The 26,732-nt window shown below is 37.7% G+C and overlaps 1 long non-coding RNA gene across 2 annotated transcripts in view; it reads left to right on the top strand.

The window, feature by feature from the left end:
• LOC129460301 (uncharacterized) overlaps positions 1–26,732 on the top strand; it is a 51,574-nt gene that overhangs the window by 9,027 nt on the left and 15,815 nt on the right. Inside the window, exon 2 of one of the 2 annotated variants that reach the window (XR_010114897.1) lies at positions 8,297–8,417. The exons of the other annotated variant lie outside the window; for it this stretch is intronic. This is a non-coding gene — a long non-coding RNA (uncharacterized lncRNA). The remainder of the gene's footprint in view (positions 1–8,296; positions 8,418–26,732) is intronic. 2 annotated transcript variants of the gene reach the window in all.

Below are 26,732 nucleotides of genomic sequence, written 5' to 3'. Positions count from 1 at the left end.
AACCATCCTCATCCACTTCTCTCAAAATTCTCTTCTTTTTGTGTGCTATTGACCTTATTAATAGCATCACAGTTCTCTGTTGTTCACACCATAAACCTGGAAGCCATTCTGGCTCCTTTCTCTCATTATAAAACCACATTAAGTTGCTCATCAAGCCCTGTTCACAATATCTCCTAACCATCTTTAAAAATCTGTCATTTCTTTCCCATTTCTGTGGGCATTTTTCTGGCTCAACTTCTCTTTATATCTTGCTCAGATGGCTACAATAGCTTCTTAAAATCCTCCCCTTACTAGGAGGGTTGCCCTTCTCTATTCGATTCTTCTCAACGTCACTACCTGGATCCCTTGAAATTTCAGTCTTACCATGGCAGTTAGCTTAACCCCTCTGAATGTCTATCTCATATGTATTGGTAATTACTGTATGTTAAATCCTGTGCTATGCTGAGGGTAGGATATAAACAAATGAGATATTTGGTTCTCTGGTCTCATGAGGCATATAGCATGATGAGAGAAAGACCTATTAAACAACCACAGAAATTAATGTTTAGCGATAAGCTGCAATAAGGAGCACAAAGAAAAAGCAATGAGTGTGTTGAGAGATTATAATTAGGCCCTTACATAGCAAGGGGAGTTAAAAAAAAAAACCTTGCAGACATGGTAACATTTAAACTGTGTCCTGAAGCAGGAATAGAGGTTGATAATGCAAAACATGAGGAGAAGGTTGGAGGGGCAGTATGAAGATAGGAGAGGCAGGTGGAGCTTTTCAGACAGAAGGAGTAGCCTCCATGTGAAGATCCTAAAAGTGGTAAAGAACTTGGTGTGTTTAAGGAGCAGAGAAAGAAACCTGTGCAACTGTTGTATAGCAAATGATGGGAAAAAATGGAATGCAATGGGACTAGAGAGGGAGATGTAGTCTAGATGATACAGGGTAATAGGCCATATAAAAGATGTTGGATTTCATCTCTAGCACTATGGGAAGCTGTCTTAGAATTTTACGCAGGAATGTGACAGAATCCAATTGTAGCTTTTAAGAATCATTCTGGCTGCATTTTAAAATAGTAGATCCAGATAGGAAGTGGGGGGATTTTATGGCTCAGTATTCCAGCCAAGACAAGATGGTGGCTTAGACTGTAAGGTGACTGTGGTATCACAGGGAAGTGGATATATTTAAGACACATTTAGGTATTAAAATAGACATAAGCTCGTAAATAAAGTGGCATTAGGGCTTTTAAGATATCCTGGCTTTTGCATCATGAAGCAAAAAGGGTGAAGAAGCATGCTGAAAAGATGAGCAAGAAGAGTTAGGTTTGAGATTGCAGTTATATATATGTCTGAATTTACAATAAAGAATGAAAAGAAAGAGTGTCCAGGGTGGAGCTATCGGGAATTCTAACAATTAGAGGTTAAGTAGGGAAGGATGAACCAAAAGAGCATCTTGAGAAGGAGAGACTAAAGAAGTAAGAGGAAAACTAGCATAAGGTGGAATCATATATGCCAAAAATAAAGAGTTTCTTTCAAAGAGAGAATCACGGTTAAGTTATATTGAATAGTTCTGAGATATCCAAACTAAGAAGTATCTGTTATGCTTAGTTATTGATTGGTCATTGTGATCTTAGCAAGAGAAGTTGTAGTAGCAAAATAAGAGAAGTCAGAATGGAAGTAGTAAGGGAGTTAATAGGAGACAGGAAGTAGGCATCTTTTCCAGGCGTTTCGCTGGGAAAGATAGGCAAGAGAAAGGATGGTAACTGAAGAGAGTTATCAAGTCATGGAACATTTGTTTGTTTTTAAAGGTTACTAGGGTTGCTAAGCCTTTGAATGCTGATAAGAAAGATCTAACAGAAAAACAAGAGATAATTTGAAGAACCATGCATAAGGAGTTATTACCAAAGAAAAGAGGTCTCTGAAGGAGGGAGAAGGAATGGCATGCACACACAGGCAGAGGGATGAGTCTTAGGAAAGGGACGCTGATTCTATAGCTACATGAGGGGAAATAGAAAAGGATGGATCCAGGTAAGATAAATTGTGAATCCGGTTGAGGGGAAATGAGAGTCTCTATTTGATGGTGGCAACTTGTAGACAGTGGAGATAGAAACTATGTGGAAAGAAGTGGCCACGTTGCATCATGAGTTTTTAATTATGTCAATTATCTAGTTATATAATTTCCCCTCAAATCCAAACTTCTTAGCATAATGATTCTCAAATGGTGATTTTCTTTAGGAGCATGGGAAAGCTTTTCTCTGACCTGAATCTCAGAACTAATGACTTAAAACCTCTGAGAATGACATATACCATATGTCTTTTTACAACTTCCATATTTTTTCTTTGCCTTTAATGAATAGAACACACTGTTGTAACACACAAGGCTCTTCATGGTTAGACTAGAAAGTCTAACCTGTCCATCTTCACCTCTCACTATGCCTTGCTTTGAACCCTGTATACCAACAATAACAAACCACAGGTTATTAGCCACCCTCCACCCCACCCAATGCACCAAATTAATCATCATTTTCCCACTACTGACTTTGAATGGAGACCCAAACAAGTAGCACATCTAAATTACTTATAGAGAATACTTAATTCCACATCACCATTTGCAGAACACAGAGAAATTCTTATGTTCTTTTTTATATCTCTCCCTAGCAAAGTGTCTGGCCTGCATTGCTTACATGCCTTTGGTAAAAGGAGTTCAGATCATAATAATTGGGGTTGAAGAACACTGAATAGATTGACAGCCCTGGGTGGAAGCACAAAACAGAATTAACAAGTTGTTGAATCCAGTCTAGAGTCAGTGTACTAGTCTAAATAAGGTGGGGAGAAGAAATTCAAGCCAAATTCAACCCAAGAGGGCCTGACCTTTATGAAGTTACACAGCACCAAGAGGTGTGATGTTTCACAGATACAAAGAGGGCAGATGTTTTCAGAATGGAGAGAGAATAATCAGATGGGCAACTACTGCAGTCACGTCAGATAAGAACTGAGACTTATCCATTGTCTTTGGAAATACAAAAGTCCTTAGTGACCTTTGCAAGAACAGTTGCAGTGGAGCTAGAGAACAAAAGGCAGATCACAGCACGGTGAGGAGTAAATTGCTTATTATGAAGTACAGATAGCAAGTAGCAGGAAATTTTTTAAGAAGCTCGACAGTAAAAAAGTAGAGGTAGAGGGGAACATGGTGTCCTTGAAAGGCATTTCTTTATTGAACTATGCATATATACTAAAACATGTACATAAATTTTAAGAAAAGATCCAGAAGAGAGGAAAAAAAGAAAAGAAGAGTGTGTGTGAAAGAGAGAATGCTGAGTAGAGAGACAGGAAGCAAAAAAAAAAAAAAAAAAAAAAAAAGAAGAAGAAGAAGAAGAGGACCGGGGGAGAAAACACAGAGTACCTGACAAAATAAAGTCTCAGAAGAGAAATTGGAATTCACAGGTGAAAGAACTTGGAGTAGAAAGAGAAAATCCCCTTTCACAAAGACAGGAGGAGATTCTGGGAGAATTTGGTGATCAAAATGTACTCTAAGCACTAGGAGATAAAGGTGGAAGGACATTTTGTTCTATGGTCTCATTTTAATCAAATAGAATATAACATCCATAACTAAGGGTGAGGGAGGAGGATTCAAGAGAAATGTAGCCTGGCAACAACTGAGATTGGAGACTATGAATCTGAAATGTCCCTGGTTATGTGATTTTATGCTAACAGCTCTCACCGTCAAGAATTCTGCCTGTATATTGTGAATATTTATGTGCAGTATTGTTCTTTTAATTTCAGTGATATACAGCAATATCTCTTATTGGATGGGGTCCTTTTTAAAGCCATAATAAATGCCAATTTTGATTCCTCCAAGGACACTACTAGAAGGATTTAACATGAGCTCCACATATGAAATGATCATGAAATGTGTCATCTAAGAAATCTTGCAAATTGCACTGCCTAAACAGATGGCACAGCTTTGCAATATAAGCAGCAATGCCCTCACCAGCTGTTGATTTTCTTTGCAAAATTTAAATCACTGCACAATGGCTGCTGGTGCTGATGAGACGTGTATCTAAAATAATCCCACAAGTTCCACAAATGATTAAATGTCCTAGGTTTAGAAGAGATTGGGGTAAAAAGATACTTTATTATTGTACATGTTTGAGCTGCAGAGATTTTCAGAAAATATCAAACTTATGTTTGGATATACTTCAAAGTAGGGAGGAGAAAGCTCATCCTGTTATATGTGGGAAGCCATCTGACTGTATAAATGCCTCCATTCTGCCCTAACCCTCTGCCTTCACTTTGGCATCTGTGATATTTTACTATCCCTGAATGCCTTTGCTGTTTTCTTCTTTGATTTTTCTGTCTTCTATTATCCTTGACATTTAGGGAATTTTCAAGCATCCTGCGTCTTCTCTTTGTATATGCTGTTAATTGCCTAATCCCTCCCTTGCCTTCCCTTAAACTATAGCCTGCATTGCTGTCATCCAAGGAGAGAGGCCATAAAAAGCTGAGAATGTAGATCTGAAGTTTGGGAGAGAGGAGGAGGCTGTAAACACACAGAGTTAAGGAGGTTAATGTATATGTAGAAGAAGTCATACCCTTCTTTCTCTTCTCCATTTGACAAATCCCCACACATCTGTGCAGACTCAGCTATAATAATACTAACAAAATAATAATAATAAATAATTCATGAATTTTTATATGTGTTAAACACTAAGCATTTTAAATGTATCAACACACTTCATCTAACCCCAAATTCAGTGCTATCATCGTGGTTACCTGTATGATTATATTTACCTTCCCTAGTAGACATTAAACTTTTTTAAGGAGAGAGAAATTATATCACTTATATTTTTGTCCCCTATGGGACTTCTTGTATTTTCTGTATTGAATATGTAAAAAAGCATGTTTGTTGAATAACAAGATAAGAAAAAGAAAAGGAATGCACAAAATTGTTTTAAAAGTTGAAACTATTAACTATATACTTATAATCATGTTTTTTCGTGTAAATTGTGAGTTCTTTGAGAATAAGATGTGTTTGTCTGTTTCCCTCAAAGTACCAGGTACACTGTAGATACTCAATACATATTTGTTGGTTGATTGGTTAAAACCTGCCAGAGCGCTATTTTACCCTAGAAAGTGGAAAGCTAAGGGATATATAATCTAACTCAAAGTCAGAATTCACTGAGTACCTGCTGCATCCCTTCCCACAGACCATTTTTCAGGCATGTTGTTTGATTCTTTGGATGTGATTTTACTGAAAGTGGTTTGGATAGTGATCACTGGGCACCACCCCCTTGCTGAAGCACCACTAGTCACTGTGATTAACAACTTACATTCCATTCTGTTTCTCTTCATTCCTGTTCAAATCATCTACCACTGTGGCACTATTGTGGATATCTTTTGCATCTGTTGAAGAAAGCTTACAGTTTACATTAAAGATGACTTAAAGCAAGTTGCACATTAATAGTGGACACTTTTTAAAAAAGTATATACTATAACTATTTTGTGAGAATTAATTTACAAAACAGTTAATTTCTATCTATGGATGACAATGTGTACTTACACTAGGAATAATCACAAAAGTCTACACTGGTGAAAATGAAGAAACAAGATACTCAACTAAATAATACAGGTTGTCTTATTTTTGTGCAGCTATTAGAAATCATAAAATGAAAGGTGTAATAAATCAAAAGATTATTTATTGTTCAAACTGACTTTAAGTTCATCTGTGAGGAGATATTATTTGCAACTGGAGTATGAACTATGTTTTCTTCTGAAAAGCAACCATACAATTCGGTGCTGATTAGTACATAGCGAATGACATTTGAGTTCCAAAAACAAATCCATCTCTAATTTTTGCCAAAAATAAGAACAAATTCTAATTATGAAAGGAAAGTCTCTTTGTTTTGAGAGGCTAGTAACTGAGTTTTCACTACATAATTTCTACCTTTTCTCCCAGTGGGGCTATATCATCATGCAAGATATGAATGCATCATCATCATTTTACCTGGAGAAGTGCCATGGGTTTTCTAGAAAATTTGCATCTCTAGAATTTAGACTGGAGACACCTTGTATGTCATAATTCTGTGATCTTGGCTTTTAAATTTGTATTCTTATGATTTTGGCTTTCTGGGATAACTTTCTGTTCTCCCTTTTCTAATACCTAGCAAAGATGGATATTTTGTTAGTATTTGGATACCCAAAGGAAGACCTGGTTGTCTTCCTTGTCAGACCATCCCTCACAATCCCTTCAGACAGAGTGAAGAAAAATTGGTATTTTCAAGTGGAGTCCATGAGATGAATTGTAGATGGTACCTGCTAACCCTACGTATGACAATGTCAGTAGAACACTGATTTATAGCTTCCCAAAGAGTTTTTATACAACTTGCATTTTTTAAAAAATAAAATGAAATGAATCCCTATATAACAGGAAAGAAAAAGAAAATTATCTTTTTTATGGTCTTTAACTTTGATTTGTGTATTTTAGTCCCCAAAGAAACGTCAAGACATTTTAAAGCATAAAATAATCTATACCCACCCAAAGAACAGATCCTAGGTCTAATACAATTCAAGTCCAAATGAAGAGTTTCATTTTCCCATGAGGTTAAACCTCCAACAAGTTGAAATTAATATCTGTATATAAATTAAAGAATCTTCAACATTCAGAAAACATCCCTTGGCTTTGAGATTCACCAGCTTTTGCTCTGAAATTTCTGGACTTACTAGGTGGTAAAACTCTAGGTCCATAGCTAAGGCAAAAATGGATTAGCCATATAGGTCAAACAATATGAATAGAATATCTATAAATGTATTGTTTATGAAAAAGATAGCATTCTGAAACTAAATAAATTTAGAGAGTGTTTGTCTAGAAACACTTTCCTACCCAGAATCAATTACCATTAGACTGCTTAGTACAGTTGTCTAACAAACCTATCGGAAAGCCATTAGACAACAAGTATATGAAGATAGTTAACTTAATTAGTAATCAGGTCACTATAAATCATGACAACAAGAAAATGCCATTTTACATCCATTCGATCAAAATAATTAAAAGTTTGATAGTAACAATTGCTGGAGCAATGCTAATCAATAAATCTTTTACATCACTGTTGTGAGGATAAAATGGTACAATTGCTTTGAAAACAATTTAGCATTATCTTGTAAAAGTGAATATTCATATGTCCTGTGACCTATTGGTTCCTCTCCTAGATATAAATTCATGTGACATGTTTGTTTATGTGCACTGAGAGACATGTACAAGGATGTTTAGAGCAGCACTGTTTATAATTGCAAAAAGAAACAAAAGTTTAAAAATCTGTATTAAATGCAAATAACCACAAAGAGGGCCAGGCACGGTTGTTCATGCCTGTAATCCCACCCCTTTGAGAGGGTGAGGTGGGCAGATCACTTGAGGCCAGGAGTTTGAGACCAGTCTAGCCAACATGACAAAACCCAATGCTATGAAATTTGTTTTATTTTTCTACTTAAAAATATAAAAAAATTAGCCAGGCATAGTGGCACACACCTGTAATCCCAGCTACTTGGGAGGCTGAAGCATGAAAGTCATTTGAACCTGAGAGGCAGATGTTGCCATAAGCCGAGATCTTGCCACTGCACTCCAGCCTGTCCAGAGTGAGACTCTGTCTGGGAAAAAACAAAACAAACAACAACAACAAAACACACAAGAGGAGAATGGATACAGTGGATAAAAAAAATCATAAATGTGCCATTACACAGTAGTGAAAATGAATAAACCACAACTATATATAACATGGATGAATCACAGCTACTACTGAGTGAACAAAAAAAATCCCAGAATCTGTATACAACATAATAGCCTTTTTTTAGAAAAATGAAAATAAAATCTCAGTATAAAAAATATTACTAAATATATGCTATGTGTAATACAACTATTATTAAAAAGCAAGGTGTCGCTTGGTGTGGTGGCTCACGCCTGTAATCCCAGCACTTTGGGAGGCTGAGGTGGACAGATCATCTGAGGTGAGGAGTTTGAGACCAGTCTGGCAAACATGGTGAAACCCCATCTCCATTAAAAATACAAAATTTAGTTGGGTGTGGTGGTGTGCGCCTGTGGTCCCAGCTACTTGGGAGGCTGAGGCAGGAGAATTGCTTGAACCTGGGAGACGGAGGTTGCAGTGAGCCGAGTCATGCCACTCCACTCCAGCTTGGGTGACAGAGCAGAGACTCTGTCTCAAAAAAAAAAAAAAAAGCAAGGTGTCCTCATCAGCTTGTACTATTGTAACAAAAATACCATGGACCGAGTGGCTTACAAACAATAGACATTTATTTCTCACAGTTCTGGAGGCTGAAAGTCCAAGATCAGAGTGCCAGCATGGTCTGGTTCTGGTGAAGGCCCTCTTCCAGATCACAGACAGCCAACTTGGAATTGTATCCTTACACAGTGTAGAGCAGAGGGGGTAAGCAAGCTCTCTTGTGACTCTTAGAAGGGCATTAATCCCTTCTATGAGGCTCCACACTCGTGACTTCATTTAATCCTAATTATTAGTACCTTCTAAAGGCTTCCCACTACATATTGTCACATCAGGGGATAGGGCTTCATCATATGAACCTTGGGGAGACACAAACATTCAGTCCATAACACACACAAAAAATAAAAATACAAAAGGCAGAATGATGGATAGCTTGTATTGGAAACTTCCGCCCAAAGACAGGATGGGAAGGAACCCAGATACCTGTAACCAGTTGTCACTATTCTAGCTCTTGGCCTAGGTATAGTATTCACAGATGTTTATTATTTGTTGAAATAAATGAATGAATAACTAAATAAAAGCGCTGAAGAAATTAAAGGCACAATGAACCTGACTGTATATACTTGTGATACATAAAAATAAGACTTTGAATGGATGTCTGTGTTTGAAATATTTACGATCTGATTGATAAATACTCATTAACAATTACAGAATGTGTACCACAGAGCTAGGCACCCAACTCTTCAAAAATCCAAATTTTATTAGGATTTTGTTCTGGGTGAGGGGATGGGCAGAAATGTTTCCTCTGAAAAATGCCATTTCGGTAACATAATACATGGATCATTAGGTCAGGAGAGATTAATTCTGCCATGTGGTACTGTTAAGTCTATCTTTTAATGATAATTTTGTTGTTTTTAGCTTCTTGGCAGCTGCTCTACGATTCTTCCCCTATATGATTTTTTTTCTTTTAGACTGTTAACAGAGTTACTGCATTTTGTGTGAAGGTGACATTATAATTACTACATATTCAACAAGCAGGATCCATAGGTATCTAGACTAAATGAAATGGAAAAATGGGTCTGTCATTTATTTTATGTAATTTATATGATCTTGATCTGGGCAATTTAAACTTCTAAACTCTAAGCTTAGAGTCATATTTCCATAAGCAATTGCGTCCTTTATGAATATAATTCAGGCCTTCTAGTCTTTCATGTTGACTGATGGGAAGGTGCAGAGCAATCAAAACTCATGGCTGGAACAGATCTGAATTGAGGCATCACAAGGATTAGAGTTTGGTGTGTGTGTGTGTGTGTGTGTGCGTGTGTGTGTGTGTGTGTCTGGATCATTGTTTTGGGAAGAGACATTCTACAAATATAGGTCAGAATAGAAATATCCTTGCGTATTTTGCCCAAGAGACTGAAAGAACAGCATGCCAGCACTCCCTTCACTTCTTTCAGGCCCTTATTCCAAATTGTAGGGTTTAAAAAAAGTCTTTGTATTTGTTTTTTATTAGTCTCTTATACAGAAATATTAAAACTACAAGGCAGGGGTTATTGCTTACCAATGCATTGCAGTGCCAGCTCCAGGGCCAGGCAGTAAATATTTGTTGAATGAAAGACTGGGCCCCCATTAGGCAATGAGGCTGCTTTGGCAATCAGTCTCCTTAAATGACATTATTTACTGCTGAAAATGTGTTTTCCACATTGGCTTAGATCTTTAATTTACACAGGCCCATTGCCACACTTCAGTGACACAGATCACTTTCTGAACACTCCCATAGCTTTTCTGACCTCCTTCTCACATCAAGACATCTTGAAAAAACAAAACACATTGCATTCATTTTTATTCAATAGCACAGCCTTGCCCTACCCCTACCTCTAAATTGCAATTCTTTGATTTTTCACTGTAGAGCTAACATGCCCCAGCCTGTTGATTCCATAAACTTTCCTTAGCTTTATGTTATGCACAGGGTTACGTCTCAAGTGGAGTCTTGTCTGCCTGTTTACCAGACCACTTTAGAGATTGTTCAAACCCAAATAGCCAGGAGAGAGATGGGAACTTAATTTGTTTAAAGCTTCAATGGCTGGAGGCTAGACAGACTCTCAGTTTCCCATGGGTGGACTACTAAATGTTTTCAACCTTGATGAGCAGCAAAGACGTTGTACATACACCACACAGCGATTTCCCAACAAGTACAGATCACACTCAAACGACAGGGTTGCCTGTTCAATACTGACTGAGACCCACCTACCTAGGGAGTTGAGCAATTCTTTGCTTGTTCAATACTTCAGTCCTCAAGTCAGTTAAACAGAGCTCCTAGCACACATGACAGAAAGTATAGCAAACATGCCATGTACCAAACATGATCGGGCTATTGCCTGTTCTCCTCTCCCCTCACCTTCACCAATCCTTACTGGAATAAGTTTTTAAGTCCTTTCTGTTGACCTGGAAGCCATTATTGTAACAAGAGGCTAAAATCAGGGTAAATTGAATTGCTATGCATGACTGAACCCAGTCATCTGGAAGAATGACTCAGGCAAGAATTAAGTTTGAAATTTGAATGTGTTACGTGGCATAATATGAAAGAATTACTGTTTTGTTAGCTATGTCTAAGAAAAGATGGTAAACTGAGTATATCTCAAACAATTTGATTTAATTTAGTTCAGTGTTTATGAACGCTAATTATATGGCCTTGAATTGGGCTACATTGAAGGAAAGGCATTGAAGGAAAAGAGAATAGATTTCTCCCCTTAAGAAGTCCACAGTTTGGGAGCTGACTGATTCACATATGCCAGTGAAATACTTGTGATTAACACAGACCAGCATGTAATAAACATTTACAAATCTTATTAGGTGGTGCAAAAGTAATTGCAGTTTTGCCATTGAAAGTAATGGTACTATGACTGCTATCTGTCAAGTATTATAAGAATGCCTGAATACTTTTATTGTGCCTAGGGGAGATGTATTAGAGAAGGCAATACATGAGCAGATTCTTGAATGGTAATCCTGCCAGTAGGGAGCAAGGGAGGACATTTAGACAGAGACTGCATATATAAAGCATCCATGGCATAACAAACAGCCAGTTCAGTGGTGAAAAGTCCAGGTCTCTCTTGGCAGGCCAGGGCATATTTGGCAAGAGAACTGTCCACAGTAGTCCAGTCCAGACCTCATTGTCCTAGTCCTGGTGTAGACTGGACCAAGATAGCTTAAGGCAGTGTAGCCAGAGGGAGGATTTAAAATACAGTTCAAAAAATGCAGCCAAAGTAAGCAAAAGGTGGTGCCAGTGGTCAAGTTTGAAGAGTCAGCTGAAGCTGTAGGTGGAGTAATGAATAATACAGTAAAAAGTAAATAGGGATAGGAAGCAGTTCCAAATGCAGGTTTAGAAATAGGGCAGGAGGTCTATTTCATTTGGATCATGCTTACTGACACCACTGAAAATGGATGAAAGAGAAGAAGCAAAAGGATCAGTTAGAAAACAATTGCAAAAGTCAAGCAGGAGATGAAAAGGACTTGAAACAAAGCGGTATTAGTGGAGTCGAGTGTGAGAAAAGTTTTGGAGACGGCATGCATCACACTTGATAAATAATGAATATGAGTTTGAGGAGACAGACCTAGAAAATGCTCCAATCGTGCTCAGGGACAACGTCTTGCAGAATGCGAAGTGCACATTGAATCTGTGGCTAGTTAAGTATTCACTCAAGGGCTAGAACACATGAGTTTAGGAACCAATGAATGAATATTATCATTAGCCTCTCAGTATAATTCTTACTGACCAACCTACTTGCAGATTTACATTTTCCATTACCTCAAACATAGGTTCTGCCAAATTACAGGTCTTAATTCTCAATGGGAGAATGTTTTCATCAGTGAACAGTTATAGTTTCAATAAACTTGGAGCTATGACTTACTACCATATTACTTTGCAGTCCTATGCTAATGGCCCTAAAGGCAAAGATTTAGGGTAAAATGACCCTAATAATAAATAAAGATGGAATGTAATTAGTTCCAAAAGAGAACAATGAAAAAAGAATGCCATGAAAATCCAGAGGATGGAGAAATTTGGTAACATTCAGAAATGCAAAAATAGAAAGCCAAAAGATAGGCTTTCATTCACAAGCAACCATAAAAATTAATAAGGACAGGCCAGGTGTGGTGGCTCACACCTGTAATCCCAGCACTTTGGGAGGCTGAGGCAGGCAGATCACAAGGTCAGGAGATCAAGACCATCCTGGCTAATAGGGTGAAACCCCATCTCTACTAAAAATACAAAAAATTAGCCATGTGTGGTGGCGGGTGCCTGTAATCCCAGTTATTCAGGAGGCTGAGGCAGGAGAATGGCATGAACCTGGGAGGCGGAGCTTGCAGTGAGCAGAGATTGCGCCACTGCACTCCAGCCTGGGTGACAGAGCGAGACTCTGTATCAAAAAAATAAAATAAAATAAAATAATAATAATAATAAGGACAAATAAATAATAATGTCAGAAATTTACAGCTCTTTTTTTGTATGAAAATGTTTACAAATAATGTTTGGAAAGTGTCTGTTGGATAAATAAAGATGTGATCTGTGTACAATTTGGTTATATTTTATTGAACTTAGTGATATGGTTCAACTATGTTTTTTAAGAATAATGAAGGAAATTAGGAAATAACCCTTGATAGCAAACATTTTATCACATTTTTCTATTGACATTAAGACAATATTTTTTCTTGTATTATTGCACCATATTATTTAGGTTGTAATAGTATAAGAATTTAAAATATCTTTAATATAATAATTGAAACATAATAAACTTAGGGAGAGCTAGATAGATTCAACTTCATTCTCTTGGCCTTGTGATGATCCCTCCTTCCTGTCCAGATTCAGATTCATATTTCAGAATAGGTATGAATGCAGTCATATAATAAATGTTTCCAAATATCAGTTTTACTTGAGTGGTCTAACTTTTTTCTAAATAGTACTTCTGCTCCTATTCTCCAGCAGACAGAATAACTTGGTTTAAAATGGTATTGTGTTGACAGTCAATACAGTGTTATGAGTAACAGCGTGAGTTCTGGAGTCAGATGAAACTGGGCATCAAGGTCTAGGTCTGACAACAGTTGTGTTACCATGTGCAATTTTGTTAACCTCCCTGGGCCTCAGGCACCTTATTTGTGAAAGCGAAATCATAATAGGATTTACCTACCTCATAGGATTTTTGTGGAAGTCAGATGAGCTAGTAGAAGTAAATAGGAGTAGTAGTTGTTGGTTGTTTTTCTTAGTTTACAATGTGGTTTCAAGAAGTAGTAGTTGTCATTAAAAGATAATTTCAATAAACAGGGAAACCATGACATTCATAGAGCTGAAAATGAACACACGTTAAAAACTTTATTTAACATATTAATCAGTAAAATAACCAAACAGATATTATAACCTGTTCAAAAGAGAATCCTAGGAATAGACACATTTATAGATTTGGAATATTAACATGAATGTAAAAATGGAGGCAAAACTGATTTCTTCCATAGTGGAGATGGGGAAACAATTGAATGGCCACTGTAGACAACTTCAATGTCTAGAGACAAGACTTATTTTTGCATTGCTATCAGTTATCTACAACTTATAGAACTGCAAAATAGATTCCATAGAATCAAAACTTTAAAATGGGGGAGAGCTGTGCTAGAGACTGTGTATTTTTCCACTGAAGCACAAACACAAGGTTTCTCTACATAGTAGAGGTGGTGGTAGTTATTTCTGGATCACAAGTAACGTGTGTGGTAAACTTCCTAGAAACAGGTTAAATTCTATAAGACTTGAAAAATAATAAAGTATATGTATTATTCGAATGATCAAATGGTGCTGATGGAAAAAATGCTGTCCTGGCATCAAACAAACCTGGGTTCTAGTTCCATCATTTTACCATTTATCAGGTGATTGACATTGGGCGAGTCATTTAACCTCTCCAAGTTTTGCTGTCCTCATCTGTGAAATTAGGCACTGGAACAAATGTTTTCTAAAGTGTCCTTCTGGACTCACATCTGTAGACAAAAAAGGATGACTGTTAATGTGAATTTTAATGTAATGTCTCCTATGGATAATCTACCCATGGATAGTCGAGACTGGGCTACAAATGAGCAAACCAATCAGGGTTGCTGGCTTAAACAATTTCAGCAAATGACAAGTCATTAGGGCTTTTGAAATGTCACCCATTTTACTCTGTATATTTAATGAAATGCTAATGTAATTTTGCTAAACATGCAGTACTTATCATTATACATGCTGGATTAGAGATATGAGTTTTCAATAGTAGTAAACTGTCGTAGAAATAGTAATTAAGCACTACAATTATGGGAACACCTACTACCCTTTATATTAGAAAGTCATTTTTTTTTCCCAGCTGGTGTCAGTTAAAGTACTAAGAGACTGCAAATATGAGCAAAAAGTTTGTGTTAAAAGTATGGTTTAAGAACATTCAACTCAAACTCTGCTTGTATCATGCCAATCTTGGTGGGCAATGCCCACTCTGTGGCACTGCGGGCACTGTGTAGAACTTTTGTATGTGATTCCCTCAAGTCCGTGAGATCACCTGGGATATTTGAGTAAATGTTAGACCATAAGTCATTTGCTTTTGTAAAATAGTTATTTATAATAAAATATAATTTTAATATTTATTGTAAAATTTAGAGTATTATTTATTATAAAATATACAGGAAACTGCAAAAACAAAGTGTGAGCTTAGTGAATTATTAAACACCTATATCTCTCTGATGAAGAGAGAGACTTTTGATCGTGAACCAAGCGATCCTTCAGGTATCCTATCTCAATCAAGGCACTCTTTTTCCTTCATAAAAGACATTACTATTTTGTACTTTAATCATTTTCTTTCATCTCCTTACAGTTTTATCACCCAAATGTGCACGTTTAAACATTAAAGATTAGTTTTGCCTGCTTTCATTTATTTATTTTAGAGTATGTGGGGGGCGGTTCTTGCTATGTTGCCCAAGCTGGTCTCCAACTCCTGGCCTCAAGTGATCCACCCACCTCAGCCTTCTGAGTCACTGGGATTACAGGCTTGAGCTACATGCCTGGCTCTGCTTTTGATTAATGTGTCATTTAAGTCTCTTTCATCTAAAAATCCTTCCTCATCTTCATTTCTTTTGCAAACTTTTTTGCAATTTGTTAGTTGTAGAACATAGGTCATTTGATCCACAGAACGTCCTGTAGTCTGAGTTTCTTGTAAATTGGTAGTTACATAGCTTGATAAAGTTCCAGTTCTTTTTCGGGAGATGGGGAGAAATACAAAGGTAGTGATGTGTTCCTCCAACAAGGGGCATGTAATGGCCGGTCACCTCTGTTTTTGTGATGTGGATAGTTGTTAGAACTTCTATGCTCAGATCCATATATCTACTGGGGATGTTTTGGGCTTGATTTTCTATTTCAAGACCATTTGAAGTGCCTATATAAATCAGTAATATATTGAAATTATATGTCCTTGTTATGTTATCATGTTGGTATGTTTAGATATGTTTATTTCTTTAACATTACCTGATGTAGGTTAGCCTTGCTATCTCCATCCCACTCTATAATTCCATGGAGACTCCATGTGATTTGAATGATACTGGGAGAAGACAATTTAAAAGTGCTGAAAATTGATCTTTAAATTGATTTCCCATGTTTAAAGATGACCATGAACATTCATAAATCTTCCCCCCAAAACAATCTCTTTCAACATATCAAACTCGGACAATGAATTTTGATCCAAATTGTTGGAGGAAAAAATCAAGTTTCTTACTGTAGTGAGTACTACCTGGATTTGATTCAACAACTTTCCTGAGCACTTACTTTGTACAAGGGAGAGGCCAAAATTAACCACACTGGTATCTTTGATTTTGGAATCTTCTCAGTTGAGAGCACTATATACCACAAAATGTAAATCTGAGAAAAACACATTTACCTTGAGCTATTTTTAACAGGATTTTCAGGGACTCAGGCCTAATTCAGTATCAGAGAATGTTTGACTCTATAATTATTGAGAAAAAAAAAAGAAAGCTTTCTTGCCTTCTGATCTCAAGTATGAAAGTATTGTATGGAACTAAGGCTCCTTCCAGATCTAAAATAATGTGACTCTAAGACAGGGTTCCTCAACCTTGGTACTACTGATAATTTGAGGATAATTCTGTGTTTGGAGGTTGTGCTGTACATTGTTTAGCAGTACCCCTGGCCTCTACCCACTAGATGCCAACAGCACCCTCCTTCCAAGTTGTAGCAACAAAATATGTTGCCAAACATTGCCAGATATCCCCTGAGGCAGGATGCTGCTTGACAGTCACTGCACGAAGTCCTTAAGGCATAGATGCACTTGGAGGAAAGAAGGAATCTGCCTGTAGTTTGCATATAAAGCACTTATTTCAGCAGTGGTCCAACATGACAATATTCTACACTGGGGGAAATAAATGTAGCTATGTGTACATACATTCATTTCTATATAATTTTTAATATCCTCAAATTCTTATAATGCAGTCATCAGGTGATATGTTAATGACAAGGATATGTTCCAAGAAATGTGTTGTTAGGTGATTTCATCATTGGGTGAACAACACAGAGTGTACTTACACAAACCTACATGGTCTATCTACACCTAGACTATATGGTATAGCTTATTGCTCCTAGGCCACAAACCTATAAATAAATAAATAGTTAAAATATATTTCTAAAAGCTAAGGACTTTAATAAAACTATCCCAAATACAATTTATCTAATAAAAATGAATAATAATTTCTTAAAAATGTAGAATATCCAGTTACTGTTGAAAGAAAATGACAATTTGAATTCAGTTAGTGAATGAAAATGTATTGAATCTAAATTTGTGGGCTACACTATCTTTTACTGGCAGAATGACTTTAAGCAGCTATAGTACTGTCATTTAAACAAAGATTCCAGTTTCTGAAAGACAATTTTTTTATATTCTAATAATCCACACAATTGTTTTCTTGACAAAATAAGGGGGATCTCTTAGGCAGGAGTTTGTTCTGGTTTTTCATTCTCTTGGTGGCCCCCTGGTGGCCAGATGGATTTTACAAGCGGCTCTTGGCTGAGTGTGTAAAAGTGTGTGTGTGTATGTGTGTGTACTTTTGAAAGGAGAGGAAGAGATTTTGAGAGAGTATGATGGAGTGAATGCTAATGTACTTCTTTCTCAATAAACACAAATACTCTTAAATCCATTAGAAGCTGTTAAATTAACCATGATCTCGGCTGTAGCTAGCAAGAGATTTTGATTAAATGCAGCCTGGTACAGAAACCTGAAGACCATAACTTGAGTCTTTGGTAAGCCAACTCTCTAGGTCAATTTGGATTTTAGTTTCCTATTTTACAAAATAAAAAATCATAATAAATGAGCTGTCAGTCCTTCAGCATCCTCCTGTTAAACAATTTTATGAAATAGAAACTCTCTCATCAATTGCTCCCTAAGAAGGAAAATGTGACATAGATATTTCAGTTAAGGTATGCTCAACTTAAAATATTTGGAGACAAATGAACACATTTTATCTTTTGATAAAAAATTTTCATTACTTTTTTTCAAAATTTAAATTCGTAGCTATTTATTCATTTGAAAATATTTTACAGAAAGCCTACAATAGACAATCTATTCTACTACACATTGGAGTGCAGATGACGAGAGGAGCTAAGACTAGAAAAAAACATGTGTAATCTGTCTTAAAAGCACCCATAATTTGTAGATGACAAGCTTAGAGAAAAGTGGCCCGCTTTGAAAGAAATTAAAGTTGACAAAATAAATGAATTATGAAGTAGTTATTTGGACCATAGCAGAAAAGTAACAGTCATGCTGCCATAGGGATAATGTGTCTAAAATAAATCAATTATATATGAGTGCACACACACATATTTGCAACCTGGGTTCTTTACTGATTTTGAGTACAAATTAACAGTAAGAGTTATATTGGCTGAGGTAGGTGCTTTGTGTTTATGATCTCATTTAATTGTTACAATAGTGCTATGAGAGAAGCATTGTTTTTATTTTCATTTTTCACCCAAAGCCCAGGAAATTTGCTCAAAGGAAAACAGCCATTACGAGATGAAATTGGGGTTTGCCTTCTTAGCTTGGACTCTCCCCTACTCAGCTGTATGGTTTTACTTTCTGCACATCTCCAAGTTGGACTGTTACGGTGCTCAGGTCAAGAACCACTGTCCTAGAGGCAAGTTGGATCACAGAAGCCTACATTTTCACTTTCTTTAGTCCCACGGTAGTGAAACAGCAAGGCACAAAAAAGTTTCTATTTTTTTAAGATATTTTTTTCAACTTTTAAGTTCAGGGGTACAGGATGTGCAGGTTTGTTACAAGGTAAACATGTGCCATGGTAGTTTGCTGCATAGATTATCCTATCACCAAGGTATTAAGCCCAGCATCCATTTGCTATTCTTCTGGATGCTCTCCATCCTCCCACCCACTACCCTCTGACAGGCCCCAGAGTGTGTTGTTACCCTCCATGTGTCCATGTGTTTTCATCATTCAGCTCCCACTTACAAGTGAGAACATGCAGTGTTTTATTTTTTGTTGCTGCTTTAGTTTGTTAAGGATAATGGCATCCAGCTCCAACTATGTCCCTGAAAAGGACATGATCTTGTTCCTGTTTATGGCTGCATAGTGTTCCATGGTGTATACATACCACATTTTTTTAAATCCAGTCTATCATTTATGGGCATTTAGGTTGATTCCATGTCTTTGCTACTGTGAATAGTGCTGCAATGAATATATGTGTTCATGTGTCTTTATAATAGAAAGATTTAAATTCCTTTGGGTACATAACCAGTAATGGGATTGCTGGGTCAAATGGTATTTCTGCCCATAGGTCTTTGAGAAATAGTCACATTGTCTTCCACAATGGTTGAACTAATTTACACTCCCACCAACAGTGTCAAAGTATTCCTTTTTCTCCACAACCTCGCTACCATCTGTTGTTTTGACTTTTAAATAATAGTCATCTGACTGGTGTGAGATGGTATCTCACTGTGGTTTTGATTTGCATTTCTTTAATAATTAGTAATGTTGAGCTTTTTTTCATGTTTGTTGACTGCATGTATGTCTTCTTCTGAGAAATGTCTGTTCATGTCCTTTGCCCACTTTTTAATGGGGTTGTTTATTGCTTGTTAATTTAAGTGTTCCTTATAGACACTGGATATTAGACCTTTGTCAGATGGATAGATTACAAAAATGTTTGCCCATTTTGTAGGTTTTCTGTTTACTCTGATGATAGTGGTTTTTTTTTTTTTGCTGTGCAGAAGCTCTTTAGTTTAATTAGATTCCATTTGCCAATTTTTGCTTTTGTTGCAATTGCTTTTGGCATCTTCATCATAAAATCTTTGCCCATGCCTGTGTCCTGAATGGTATTGCATAGGTTTTCTTCTAGGGTTTTTATAGTTTTGGGTTTTTGAAGTCTTTAATACATCCCAAGTTGATTTTTGTACATGGTATAAGGAGGGGGTCCAGTTTCAATTTTCTGCATATGGTTAGCCAGTTATCCCAGCACCATGTATTAAATAGGGAATCCTTTCCTCATTGCTTGTTTTCATCAGGTTTGTTGAAGATAAGATGCTTGTAGGTGTGCAGTCTTATTTCTGAGTTCTCTATTCTGTTCCATTTGACTATGTGTCTGTTTTTGTACCAGTACCATGCTGTTTTGGTTACTGTAACCCTGTAGTATAGTTTGAAGTCAAGTAGTGTGATGCCTGCAGCTGTGTTCTTTTTGCTTAGGATTGTTTTGGCTATTCGGGCTCTTTTTTGGTTCCATATAAATTTTAAAAGTGTTTTTTTTTTTCTAATTCTGTAAAGAATGTCAGTGGTGGTTTAATGGGATTAGCATTGAATCTATAAATTGCTCTGGGCACTATGGCCATTTTCATATTAATTCTTCCTATCCATGAGCATGGAATGTTTTGTCATTTGTTTTCGTTATCTCTGATTTCTTTGAGCAGTGGTTTGTAGTTCTCCTTGAAGAGGTCCTTCACTTCCCTTGTTAGCTCTATTCCTAGGTATTTTATTATTTTTGTGGCAATTGTGAATGGGAGTTCATTCATGATTTAGCTCTCGGCTTGCCTGTTATTGGTATGTAGGAATGCTGGTGATTTTTGCTCATTGATTTAGTATCCTGAGACTTTGCTGAAGTTGTTTATTAGCTTAAGAAACTTTTGGGCTGAAATTATGGGGTTCTCTAGATATAGGATCATGTCATCTGAAAACAAAGATAGTTTGACTTCCTCTGTTCCTATTTGAATACGCTTTATTTCTTTCTTCTCCCTGATTACCCTGACCAGAACTTCCAATACTATGTTGAATAGCAGTGGTGAGAGAAGGCTTCCTTGTCTTGTGCTGGTTTTCAAGGGAGATGCTTCCAGCTTTTGCCTATTCAGTATGATGTTGGCTGTGGGTTTGTCATATACAGTTCTTATTATTTTGAAGTATATTCCTTCAATACCTGGTTTACTGAGAGTTTTTAACATGAAGGGATGTTGGATTTTATTGAAGGTCTTTTCTGAATCTATTGAGATAATCATGTGGTTTTTGTCTTTAGTTCAGTTTATGTGATGAATCACATTTATTGATTTGTGTATGTTGAACCAACTTTGCATCTTGGGGATGAAGCCTACTTGATCCTGGTGAATAAGCTTTTTGATGTGCTGCTGGATTTAGTTTGCCAGTATTTTGTTGAGGATTTTTGCATTGATCTTCATCAAGGATATTGGCCTGAAGTTTTATTTTTCTGTTGTATGTCTACCAGCTTTTGGTATCAGGGTGATGCTGGCCTCATAGAATGAGTTAGGAAGGATTCCCTCCTTTTCAATTTTTTGGAATAATTTCAGTAGGAATGACATCAACTCTTCTTTGTACCTCTGGTAGAATTCAGTTGTGAATCTGCCTTGTCTGTCCTGGGCTTTTTTTTTTTTTTTTTTGGTTGGTAGGCTATTTATTAACTGTCTCAATTTCAGAACTTGTTATTATTGGCCTATTCAGGGATTCAATTTCCTCTAGTTCAGTCTTGGGAGAGTGTATGTGTCCATTTCTTCTAGATTTTCTAGTTTATGTGCATAGAGGTATCTTTAGTGTTCTCTGATGGTTGTTTGTATTTCTGTGGGGTCAGTGGTGATATCCTTGTTATCATTTCTGATTGTATTTACTTGAATCTTCTCTCTTTTCTTACTTATTTGTCTAGCTAGTGGTGTATCTATTTTATTAAGTTTTTTCAAAAAGCCAGCTTCTGGATTTGTTGACCTTTTGAATTTTGTTTGTATTTCTACGTTTCCTGCAGTTCAGCTCTGATTTGGGTTATTTCTTGTCTTCTAGCTTTGGGATTTGTTTGCTCTTGGTTCTCTAGTTCTTTTAGTTGTAATGTTAGGTTGTTAACTTGAGATCGTTCTAGCTTTTTGATGTGGGCATTTAGTGCTATAAATTTTTCTCTTAGCACAGCTTTAGCTGCATTCTGGAGATTCTGGTACATTGTCTCTTTGTTCTCATTAGTTTCAAATAACTTCTTGATTTCTGCCTTAATTTCGTTATTTACTCAAGAGTCATTCAGGCGCAGGTTGTTCAATTTCCATGTACTGGTGTGGTTTTGAGTGAATTTCTTAATCTTGAGTTCTAGTTTGGTTGCACTGTGGTCTGAGAGACTGTTATGATTTTAGTTCTTTTGTATTTGTGAGGAGTGTTTTACTTTATTTCTGATTATGTGATCAATTTTAGAGTAAGTGTCATGTGGCAAAGAGAAGAATGTATATTCTGTTGTTTTAGGGTGTAGAGTTTTGCCAATATCTATCAGGTCCACTTGATCCAGAGCAGAGTTCAGATCCTGATATCTTCGTTAATTTTCTGTCTCCTTGATCTAATATTGTCAGTGGGGTGTTAAAGTCTCCTACTATCATTATGTGGGACTCTAAGTCTCTTTGAAGTTCTCTAAGAACTTGCTTTATGAATCTGGATGCTTCTATATTGGGTGAATATATATTTAGGATAGTTAGCTCTTCTTGTTGAATTGAACCCTTTACCATTTTGTAATGGCCTTCTTTGTCTTTTGATCTTTGTGGGTTTAAAGTGTGCTTTGTCAGAAACTAGAATTGCAACTCCTGCTTTTTTCTGTTTTCCATTTGCTTGGTAATTTTCCCTCCATCCGTTTATTTTTAGTCTATGTGTGTCTTTGCATGTGAGATGGGTCTCTTCAAGACAGCATACCAATGGGTCTTGACTCTATCCAGCTTACCATTCTGTGTCTTTTAATTGAGGCATTTAGCCCCTTTACATTTAAAGATAGTATTGTTATATGTGGGTTTAATTTTGTCATCATCATGCTAGTGGGTTATTTTCAGACTTGTTTATGTGGTTGCTTCATAGTGTCTCTGGTCTGTGTATTTCAGTGTGTTTTTGTAGCGGCTGGTAATGGTTTTTCCCTTCCATATTTAGTGCTTCCTTCAGGAACTTTTGCAAGGCAGGTCTGGTGGTAATAAATTCCCTCAGTATTTGCTTGTCTGAAAAGAATCTTATTTCTCCTTCATTTATGAGGCTTAGTTTGGCCAGATATGAAATTCTGGGTTGAAAATTATTTTCTCTAAAAATATTGAATATTGGCCCCCAATCTCTTCTGACTTGTAGGGTTTCCTCTGAGAGGCCTGCTGTTAGCCTGATGGGCTTCCCTTTGTAGCTGACTTGGCCTTTCTCTCTGACTGCCCTTAAGATTTTTTTTTTCATTTTTGACCTTGGAGAATCTGAAGATTATGTGTCTTGGGGATGATCTTCTTGTGGAGTATCTTACTGGGGTTCTCTGCATTTCCTGAATTTGAATGTTAGCCTATCTTGCTAAGTTGGGGAAGTTCTTCTGGATGATATTCTGAAGTATGTTTTCCAACTTGTTTCCATTCTTCCCCCTCCACTTTCAGGTACCCCAATCACAGATTTGGTCTCTTTATATAATCTCATATTTCTTGGAGGTTTTCTTCATTCCTTTTCATTCTTCTTTCTCTATTCTTGTCTGCCTGTCATAATTCGGAAAGCCAGTCTTCCAGCTCTGATATTTGTTCCTCTCCTTGGTCTATTTTGCTATTAATCCTTGTGAATGCATTGTGAAGTTCTTGTAGTGTGTTTTTCAGCTCTTGCACAGGTTGGTTATGTCTCTCTCTAAACTGGCTATTTTGGCTGTCACCTTCTGTATTGTTTTATCATGATTCTTAGCTTCTGTGCATTAGGTTATAACATGCTCCTTTAGCTCAGCGAGGTTTGTTATTACCCACCTTCTGAATTCTATGTCTGTCATTTCAGCCATTTCAACCTCAGCCCAATTCTGAGCCCTTGCTGGAGAGGTGTTGCAGTCATTTGGCGGAAAAGGGGAACTCTGGCTGTTTGAATTGTCACTGTTTTTGCATTGATTCTTTCTCATCATTGTGGGCTTATCTACCTTCAATCTTTGAGGTTGCTGACCTTTGGATGAGGTTTTTGTGGTTTTTCTGTGTTGTTGTTGTTTTCTGTTTGTTTTGTTTTAACAATGTGGCCACTCTTCCATGCAGCTGCTGTGGTTTCCTGGGGGTCTGCTCCAGACCTTAGCCACCTCAGTTCTTCCCATACCTGTAGGTATCACCAATGAAGGCTGTAAAACAGCAGGGACAGCAGCCTGCCTTTTCTTCTGGAAGTTCCGTCCCAGGGGATACTGACCTATTGCTAGCTGGAATGCACCTTTAAGAAGTGGTTGGAGACTCCATTTGGGAGGTCTCATTCAGTCAGGAGGAATGTGATCAGGCTCCTACCTAAAGAAGCAGCCTGGCTGCTTTTTGGTAGAGCAGCTGTGCTGTGCTGGGGACCCCTTCAGCCCCTCATTGGTCTGGGCTCTCCAAGGCCCCTAGGCTGGACCAGCTGAGGAGCCAGAACAGCCAAGGTGGCCACCTACACCACCCCTGAGGCACTCCATCCCAGGGAGAAATTGGAGCTCTGTCCCCTCAAATAACAGTGGCAAGGGTGACTGGAGCCCCTGGCTGGGAGGATCCACCCTCTGAAGAGAAGCAGAGATTTCTTAAAGAAGCAGTCTGGCCATGCCTTGACAAAAACTATATTGTGGTAGGGAATGGCCTCTGTGCCTGTCAGCTTGGACTTTCCAAAGCCAGCAGGGTGGAATGACTGAGTCATCCAACCAACCCAGGTGGCGGCCTCCCCACCCCCCAGTGCTTTGTTCCAGGGAGAGATCAAAGCTCTGTCCATAATAGTACCTGCCAGTGGGCCTGGCTGGGAGGAACCACTCAGTGAGAAGGAATGGATCTGGGGTCCCACTTAGAGAAGCAGTCTGGCCATGATCTGGCTAAGCCACTGTGTTGAGCTGCTGGGGGACCCTTCCTCATTTGGACCATTTGGACACTCCAAAGCCTGCAGGCTGGAGCGGCTGAGGCAATCAAACAGCAGAGATGGTGCCTACCCATTCTCCTGGGGGTTCCATTCAGTCTCAGGCAGGCTCCACCCTATTGCCAGTGGCTGGCTGGAATTCCAAGCCAGTGGGTCTCATCTTGTGAGGTGCCCTGGAAGTGGAGCCTACGGAACAAGGCTGATCAGCTCTCTGGATTCTGCCCACTTCCTAGGGGTATGTGCAGACCTCTCGCCTTGTCGAGTTGCAGACACGTTTGTTGCACATCTAGGGGATGGAGTATGTAAAGCTCCTGGGTCTCTGTGTGTGCCTGAGCCGCTGCTCTGCTGAAACTCCACACAGCTCTGTGTGTCCCACCCAATGCCCTGGTGGTGTGGGCTCACAAGGGGATCTCCTGATCCGTGGATTGCAAAAAATCTGTGAAAGAAGTGTGGTTTCCCGGGGTCGCCCAATTGCTCACCACTTTCCTTGGCTGGGTGTGGAGGTTCCCTTGGCTCCATGTTGCTCCAGGGTGGACCATAGCCCCGCCCTGCTTTTCTTAATTTTCCGTGGTTTGAGTTGTTTCCCTGATCAGTTCCAGTGTGACTACCTGGATATTTCAGTTGAAGGTGCTGTATTCACTAGTCTCTTTTGTTCCGCTCCTTGAGTGCAGCAGACCATAGCTGCTTCTAATCGGCTGTCTTGGCCCCTCTCCAAGATTGTTTTTTAAGAAAGTAATCAATGTAAGAAGATTTACAAGGAATCAGGATTAGAAAAAGATTATTAATGATTATTATTTTCATGGTAGTAAAAACATATAACATGAACTCTACCCTCTTAAGACATTTTCTCATGTACAGCACAGTGTTGTTAACTGTATGCACTATATTGTACAGCAGATCTCTGGAACTCTTTCCTCTTGCATGCTTGAAACTCTATATTCATTGAACAGCAAGTCTCCATTTCCTCTCCTAGCCTCCAACACCATCAATCTCCTTTTTGCTTCTATGAGGTTGACTACTTTAGATACTTCATAGAAATGGAATCATGCAGTACTATTTGTCCTTCCGTGCCTGGCTTAATTTCACTTAACATACTGCTCCCAGGTTTCATCCATGTTATCACATATTGCAGAATATCCATCTTTTTTAAGGCTGAGTAATATTCCATGTGTGTACACCACATTTTCTTTATTCATTCATCAATTGATAGACATTAGGTTGTTTACAACTCTTAGCTATTGTGAATAATGCTGAAATAAAGATGTGGGTGCAAATACCTTGTTGAGATTTTGTTTTCAATTCAATTGGATACATATCCAGAAGTGGGATTGCTGGATCATATGGTAGTTCTATTTTTAATTTTTCCTGGAAACTCCATACTATTTTATATAGAAGTTACACCACTTTACATTACCACCAACAGTGCACAAAAGTTCCAACTTTCCAATATCTTCACCAACACTGTTATTTTCTCGTTTTTTGTTTGTTTAATTATGGGCATCCTAACAGGTGTAAAATAATATCTCATTGTGGTTTTGATTAGTATTTCCCTGATGATAAGTGATGTTGAGCATATTTGCATATACCTATTGGCCATTTGTGTGTCTTGTTTGGAGAAATGTCTACATTAATTATCATTTACTTTGCCTTTGAAGCAAAATTCACTCTTTTTCTATAAATAAAAATTAATTTAATTCCTAGCTGTGAGCATGCACTGAACATATGCTGTGAAAGGTACACTGGGCCCACAAGGATATACATATGCCCTTCTTGAAAAGTAGTTTACACCATAGAGGAGGAGACAAGTCATGTATGTCAAACCCTACTCTAAGGCAAAGTCTGAGATGTGTTATAGTGTTGGTACTGGTTATGAAGGGGACACAATAAGGAGAAGAAAGCCAGCTTTCATTAACCAGACACCCACCACATACAAGTGTGATTGGCTAAGAATCATCATAGAAGAAATATGAGGCAAAGAGAAGTTAAGTAATGCACCTGAGGTCAGCAGCAAGCAGATCCACATCTGAACTATTTCCCAAATTCATAACTTTTTCTCCTATGACATTTTACAATGTCTTCTTTGTGAACTGAGAACACTTCAGAGAAATTTGACTTCGGAGCTGAATCTTAAAGAATGGATCAGTGTTAGAATTAGAGA

The sequence above is a fragment of the Symphalangus syndactylus genome, chromosome 13, assembly GCF_028878055.3.
Source record: "Symphalangus syndactylus isolate Jambi chromosome 13, NHGRI_mSymSyn1-v2.1_pri, whole genome shotgun sequence".
NCBI lineage: Eukaryota > Metazoa > Chordata > Mammalia > Primates > Hylobatidae > Symphalangus > Symphalangus syndactylus.
This window is presented reverse-complemented; position numbering and strand designations above follow the sequence as displayed.